The following is a 7777-nucleotide window of genomic DNA, read 5'->3' on the forward strand; positions in this document are numbered from 1 at the left end:
GAAATAAATTCCTTGCAAAGAGAAGCAAAGTCAAAACGGGCATAGGCAACTCTCCTCTATGAACAACACTTTACATGCTTCCCTATCTTAATTTGAGCAAAGCAGGACAGAGCCATGCCCAGTAAGTGGATGCCTTTGAAAACCATGCCTCTATCTTCTGAGTCTCTTAAAGTGTCTGCCTCTGTCATTGACACTGTCTCAGAAGGAAGGAGCATTGTCAGGAGTGTATTTTGAAAGTATCCAAAGCACCAAGTTGGAAACTCTTCAAAATCAAGACATTTATGGTTTTGCTTGGCCATGACCCTCAGCTTGGTGTCCCAGCCACCCTGCGCTGGGGGCACCCTGCATTGCACTGTGGAGGAGGCCCTGGACCTGTGCCCAAAGCCTCGAAGCCAAGGACTGGTGACTTGTGGCCAGTGTGAGGACCAGGTTCCTTTGGGAGCTCTGAGCACTTTATGTATTTGAGGCTGACACTTCCTGCATTTTGAGGCAGATGCTGCTCCTCCCAAATCCCATGCTGAGGGGACTATATGCCAAAAGCAGCTTGGTTTTTTCCTCTTTCCTGTGCTTTTACCAAGAAGGAGACAGCTTAGCCTATGATGCTGTCCAAAGATGATATAACATTACCTCAGGGCGGCTGTGCCCCCAGTCTTGTTAGGACTCTGTCACACCACATCAGTCTGGAGCACAGGCTTGCTCCTTGCTCCACAGTATAAAACAAGTTCCTTCCAGCAAGAGTTTTACAGCAAGCTCACAGTTGCTTTAAATTAGAAAAGTTGGCAGGTGGCCAAGGAAAGGAGCAGGAGCTTGTTCAGCTGAGACAGAAAACTCAGTGAGAGCATCAAGCCTTAGGTTTTCACAAAGTATCTTTTTTTTGTCATCTCAGCATTTGAATTTCTTTTAAAGGATTTTGAATTGCCAAAAATTACCTGCTGGCTTGAATCTACAACTCTTACACTACCCAAACAGAGCATGTTGCTTTTCCTGAAAAATCAGATGTCATCTACTCAGCTGTGAAGGTAAGTTGTAACTGATTCTACTTTCCTGAACTGACTTCTCTGAAATGCATTTGGAGAAAGGAATGCAATAGAAAGATCTTTCAGAAAAATGCATATTTTTTCTGAGATACATGTAATTTTGTTAGAAATAGATTGTTGTGGGGTCTCGGTGAAATTTGCCTATGTATCTTCTCTTGTAAGAGATGAGTAATAAACTTGGACATTTATTGCACAAAACATCCCCATCAGAAAGTTAGCAGACAAATTGTTTAAAAAATCAAGGATGTAATATTCTGGCCAAAAAAAAAAAATTTTAAATTTCTACCTTTTACAGGGTTTAGGGTGATTAAATTACCTAAAACATTTTTAAATTATTCCTCTCTATCTAGAATAAATCTTACATTCCACCAGCCCAGACCAGAGATTATTTGGGTTTTTTTGCTCATGAATGATTCCATCATCATTCCAAATCTTCACTCTAACTGCAGTTGCTATGGTTTCATAGAAACTCATTTTGCAAAAAAAAAATCTATACCAAATAAACAGTTTTGCTTCAGACTTGCACTATTGCAAAGTTAAGCTCCTGCATTTACCTTATTAAACTCTCAAAAATATATCCATTTGTTATTTTGCTGCTGTGTTTCTTCTGCTTGGTTGGGTTTTTTTCCAGATCATTTTACTTTCTGTGTTTCCACCACTACCAGCAGTGTGCTTTATGCCTAAGAGTAGGCTGGTGAGAGACTGTGTGTTGTTAAATACAGATGAAATGCTGAGTGTAAGTGATTAATCACAACCTTGGGGTGGGTGGGTGAGAGTATAAGTGGATTAGCAGTTTCCAGCTCCCTTTTTTCTGCTGGATCTCTGGTTACCATTACCCAGGCAAAGCTGAGGCAAGCATTGCCTGCTCCCCAAAACCTGATAGTCACAGTGGGGGCTAATTCCTCCATCCCACTCATTTGCAAGGAAATGATGAAGCTTTTCGGGCTGAAGTTTTAGGAAAATATGGGTGTGAGCACAGCATTACCCACAGCCCCTGGAGCTGTACAAGCTATGGAAATTTAAAAACAGGAACCTGCTTCAGAAATCACACAACTATTGTGTTCTATAGCATGCTGTGTTTGAGAAGCAGAAAATCCCTTCCTGTAGTGCCTGTCCCCTGTTTTGCCTGACTTGGGACAACTTCAGCTGTGCTACTGGAGCAGATTTACCCTGGTGAGAATGGAGGGCTGTCAATGCCCCTAATGTTGTGCTCCCATGGATCACACTGTAAGAAATGTATTTAAAAGCAGAGAAACACAGAGCAGGGAGGGCAGGGAAAGGAGTGCAGAAAATCAAAAGTGGAAGTGAAGGAGCTGATAGGCCCACTGTCTTGGAAGAAATGCTAAAATCCTGTTGACTTTGAAGCCCCTGTGTTGTTTGTGCCAAATGGGAAGCACATTTTTGGGGCTTCCATCTTTGCTGAACTCTGGAAGGGTAGGGCTAGGAACATTTCTATCAGGTGTCTCCTGGGAGAGAACTACACAGTGTAGGGACTGGGAAGTGTATTGACTCTCTCAGTGCTTGCCTATTCCTTGTCTTTCCTCTACAATACCCCAACAATCTGGTGAGTAGGTGGGAGTAAAGGTGGTAAAAACTGCTCTGTGTTGCTTATTGATACTGGAGACAGGAGGCTTTCTGAAGCTGAATATCTCAGCCATAGGGACTGCTTCTGGCTCAGCAGCAGTGACAGGGAAGGATACAAACAAAGAAGGTAGGATTTTGTTATTTCATCCCCTTCATCATCTCCACTGTTGCACTTATCTGTGGTTCAGTCACAGTGGCAAGGTGAGGAGGTAGATGAAAATCCACATTTCTGAGGGCTGGGTTGAGTGCCTGCAGGAGAAGTTCTTCTGTCCCATTCACATAGCAAACTTATATCCTTAATTCTCTGTGACATGCCCATTCACAAGTCTACCCCATGCACTGGTAAGCCTGATTTCAGAGCCCTTAAACAGATGCTGTATGAACATTACCTTTACTGTCATTGCATGATCAAATAACATTCCTGTTACCAAAGGATCACCTTGAAGTGATGAAACTAAAATTTAGATTCACCAGAAAAACGTAACCTCACAGGGAAGCAAAAATCCTAGGGTTTCAAACTTTTACACAAGTAATGGTCATTTAAAAAGTGTTTCTGATTCAGAGACGTTGCTTGTCACAGATACAAGACAGTTAAACTCCATTTTCACTGCTGAAGTGGATTCTCTGTTAGCAAAAAGGACACCAAAGTGATTATGTGATTGCCTTGGCAGAGAAATCTAGAGTCTTTTCAGGCTCATCTTCATGGTCCTACCTGGAAAACAAAGGCTGCAAATGAAATAACCACTGGGCAGATTTGTATTTTAGTTACAGATATAGGGCTGCAACTGTCAGCAAAGGGTATTTATGTCTGCTCCCAGTCTCTCTAAAGTAAAAGGTGCACATCACCTCTCTGCATTTCTCTGTTGGGCTGAAGAAGGAATCTAGACTACTCTGATTTCCCAAAGCTGAAATAAACAGTTTGTGTTCTTCATTAATTAGGATTCAGCTTTCATTTTTTGAAAAGCAGTGTGAAACTGTTCTTGTTTGTCTGAGACTCACCTGATGTTGGATGCAGATGGGAAAGCACAAAGTGATGAAAGCAGAACAGCAAAGCACCTGATTCAAGTCTTAAAAGATACTTTACAGTTTCGTTACACCTTTGAGCTGGGATGGGCCACATGACCAAGGAGTTCACACATTTCTGTGAGGTTTAGGTGTTGGGAAGAACAGAACTCTCTGGTATAAAATTAATTCTTATCACAGAGGATAATGATGACCACTTTTAAAGGGGGAGAATAAGGTATGAATAATGCCAAAACACATCCTGGCAGTGAGAGATATACAGTTATAAAATAATCCAGAGGGAAAGAAGGGAAAAGTCTCACTGGCTGGGATGTTTCACTTACTCTGGGCAAACTTAGTAGAAATCTGTGGGGAGCAATCATTCCTAGGCTGAGAGATGTGATAGTCCATATGTTGTGCTGGCTTAAATGTATTGGCTCATCTTCAGTCTATCTACTGTATTTGTCTTCCTCATCCATGTGACTATCACGTCTCTCAGACCCAAATGGGGCCAGATCTCAAAAATTTAATGGAGACAGTTGATTATGTTTGGACACCATCAGGCCACCCATCCTATTTTCAACTCACGTTCTCCCTTTCTCATTTGGAGAGACCCCAAACCCAAAATCAGACATCCTGCAAGAAACAGGAACATCTCCTTGGCAGGAGTCCAAGGTTGAAGCTAAGGGAATGGATAAGGAACTGTTTAGTTAAGGGAATGGGGTTTTTGGATGTATTGTAATTAATAAACTTTGTTTTATTTCTCCCTCTCTTATTTTTTTTCTCCCTACATTCTGCAATAAAGATATTTTTCCTTCAGGAAAAAATGAGAGTGGGGAGAGCATTAATAGCTGAGGTGGGACCTGAAATGTAGTTTAAAAAATGTGCAATAAAAACAGGGAGTGACTTGCTATAAAAGCAAGGAGAGCTGGACAGGCAGAGCTGAAGAGATGAGTGTCCGGCCTGCTCACCCCACCTCTTCCCATTGCTGTGATGGCCTCGTGACTGGAGCCAGGCCAGCGTAGGAGACCCATCACTGCAGCACAGGGAAAAGTGATTTGTGAGCTGCTGAGAGAGAGACCTCCCCTGGGTTTTTTACCCCTTGGAAAAAAACAGAGAAGCTTGGTTTTCTTCTGGATTTGTCCAGGAAAACTCTCCCTTTTCTTGGAGGAGGACTCTCTTGGTGCTGGAACATACATCTGCTATTCTCACTAGCAGTTACGACTCAAGACCAAAAGTCTTTTTCCTTTTCAGGAGTCTATAAAAACTTGATGTTATGCCAGCCTTGCTAGGCCTGCACTGATGTTCCTGCACAGCGCCAGCCTGCTGCTTCTCAATGCACCTGGGGATTCAACCTACTTCCCCAGCACACCCCAGTCTGCTACTTCCAACCCTTATTCGCTATCACTTAGCAGTGGAAATGCAGAGAAGCATGTAGATTACTCTTTGCATCCATTCTTTATTCTAGACACCATGTTGGTATTTGTTTTGCAGAGCAATTGGCTCCTTTGAGTCTCTGTAAGTTCCAGCTCTGCACAGGCATGCTCTGACAGTTATCTCTCAGAGTCTGTCCTGTTTTGGCCCCTAAACCTGAGATCATAGCCCTGCATTGGCAACCCACAGTCCCACTCATCTTTGCTTGTCTCCTTCTGTGAACTACCAACCTGGCAGCCTCCTTCTACAGACCTTCCATTTCCCTGGTGTGTCTGTGTGTTCACCCAGGGTAAACCCCTTTGCTGCTTCCTCACAGGAGGCTCCTGAGGGGGGCAGCCCTTCCTCCCAAAACTACAGTGGATGATGGGCCATGCTGTAGCCTGCTCAAATGACCAGGGAAGGCACTCTCCAGCTTCTGGACAGCTGATTTCCCAGTGGAAAGACCAAGGCTGCTTTGTCCTTTCCTGAGTTATTGTTTGTGCCATTCATATTCCTGCTAGAAAGTGGTGGTAGGTGTCTGCAGATGACCTCTGAGCACCAGCTTTGATGTGGGGTAGCAAGAAACTATTACAGGGAGAGGCAGCAATTTTGGGAGTGGGGATAGGATGGCCTACACTCCAGCAAAACAGCTTGCATAAAGCTGTGTGTCCTGGTGTCTGGATCACAGCTCCTGCTCCTCTCCTTGATTAAGGGAATTTTCATTTCTTGCCCTATCTTGGGAAAAGGGAAAGGAAAATAAAGAAAAAATGTTCTCTTACTGACTCAACTTCATCATCGTTAATTTCTCCATGTGTCTGAAAGTCCAAAATGGGAATGCAAAGATCAAGTAACATCAATAGTCAGACATATGGGAACAGTTTAGGCAGGATGAGCAGGACCAGTAGTCCTGGCTAACTGTAAAACAGGTTATCCTATGCCCTCTCCCCTCCTCACTGCAGCCCCAGAGGGAGCAGGTACTCCCTGTCCTGGCTTGGCCCCTGGGGTCTCAGAGGGGCTCTGCTGCATAGCCTCCATGGACCTCCATGGCTGTGCAGTGATTATTATTTGATTCTCTAGAGAAGGGGCTGTATTTCTCTGCATTTTAAGATTTACAGATGGGTTACACAGCCTCACATTGGACCAGGGTTTTTGGGAGCTGCATTGGAGACTACCCTCAGCTTTTTAAGGAGAATTGAGAATTTCCTCTGCAGAGCTGCCTAGGATGGCTATCTCCATGCTGACAGGCCACACACCTCAGTCCTGATTCAAAATTCCTGTTCATGGAATTTCACAGACAGAAACACATCCCTCTGCACTGTGTCACACCTGAACAGTGCCTCCTGCACTACCAGGAGGTGCCTAAATTTTAGGATCTGTTCTGTACAGTGAGAGTCTGCTCTGAGCCTGCCTGGAGTGCCTGCCTCTGACAGATATACCCAATTTGTTATCAAATGCAGATAATCCTTAAACTCACCAGGAGAAAATACCCAGGAAAAAATAAAAGGGCATCCTGGGAACAGGAGCTGTTAGAAACTACTGCTTATCTTGTATTCTCCCTTTCTGCAGACGTGCTCTGTCCTTGAGAGTCAGGGCTTCTGTCTGAGACTTTTGATTGCCAAAGGCTGGGAAAAAAATGTCTGAATGGTGTGTGTAAAACATGTTTCTGCAGCCCAACAGGGCATGTATTAAATCCCTGTAGCGAGAGTCAGGTCACAGCTGAGGTCAGATCAGTCCTCACAGTTCCTTTTGCGTGTGTTACACAAGGACATGCACAGGCTGGGTCTGCTGTGAGTGCAGCTCCAGGGATGCCCCAGGACATATCTGGCTTGCTGTATCTGGCAGGATTTAGCCCTAGATTTCCCCTCCTGCAGATAAGGACTTGTAGCCAGGAGGATTGTTTTCATACCTCCTGAACAAGTTAAACACCCATGTGAAGCACCTTGATGAGATGTGTCTCTTGGCCATGTCCAACCTGACTCAGCAATCAGAAGTTGTATCACCTCTGCAAGGATAGGCCAGGGCTGTAAAACCTCTCTGTCCCTTGGTTAGGACCATTTTCTTCTTCAGAAGGGATGGCTGGGACACCCACTGCCATCAGTGCTAATGCTTGAGCAGCCTCTGCATTGACTCTGGCACGAGCTTTGGATTCCTTGTCATTAAGACATGATGATCCCATAGCAGAAACAATTTTGTTTGCATGGAAGAGCTGCCAAGACACCCTTAAAAGGAAGGTTCTGCCAAGAGTACACTGCTGGAGATGCTCAATACTGCTCCCACCTCCCCAGGAACCATCCTGAGCCAGCCCAGGGGCAGGCGTGGGCATCCCCTGCCCGCTGAGCCCCAGGGCAGAGGGGGACCCTGACCCTGATCCTTTCAGCCCTATGGCCAGGGTGGGCAGGAATGGCCTGGCACAGAATCCCCCACCAGAGAGAGCAGCCCAGCCAGCCATGTTCTGTGCACGCCTCCATTCCAGGCTGTCAGCTGAAGCAGATGTTTCTAATTTATCACTGAAACCAAACAACTTAATCCACCAAATATGCAGCAGTGGGGGGTGGGGGGTGGGCTTTCACTTAAAGCTGATTTATAAATTGGATGATTAAGGTTAATTTGTCTATGAATGAGGCAAATCTGTGTCAGATATTGTTACTAATGCTTCCTCCCTCTAATTTTTGCGAGTCCCAAACATCCAAAGCCTTTTCAACCTGAGGCAATGGGACGCATTCCTGTTCTGCTGGGGAAAA

The 7777-nt window shown here is 44.7% G+C and overlaps 1 protein-coding gene across 1 annotated transcript in view; it reads left to right on the forward strand.

The window, feature by feature from the left end:
* The first annotated feature begins 916 nt into the window (after positions 1-916).
* C1QTNF7 (C1q and TNF related 7) overlaps positions 917-7777 on the forward strand; it is a 50166-nt gene continuing 43305 nt past the window's right edge. The window contains exon 1 of the mRNA XM_031066091.1: positions 917-1019. The gene's annotated coding sequence lies outside the window, so the exon portion shown is untranslated. The remainder of the gene's footprint in view (positions 1020-7777) is intronic.

Source organism: Geospiza fortis, unplaced genomic scaffold (assembly GCF_000277835.1).
Source record: "Geospiza fortis unplaced genomic scaffold, GeoFor_1.0 scaffold40, whole genome shotgun sequence".
Taxonomy (NCBI): Eukaryota; Metazoa; Chordata; class Aves; order Passeriformes; family Thraupidae; genus Geospiza; species Geospiza fortis.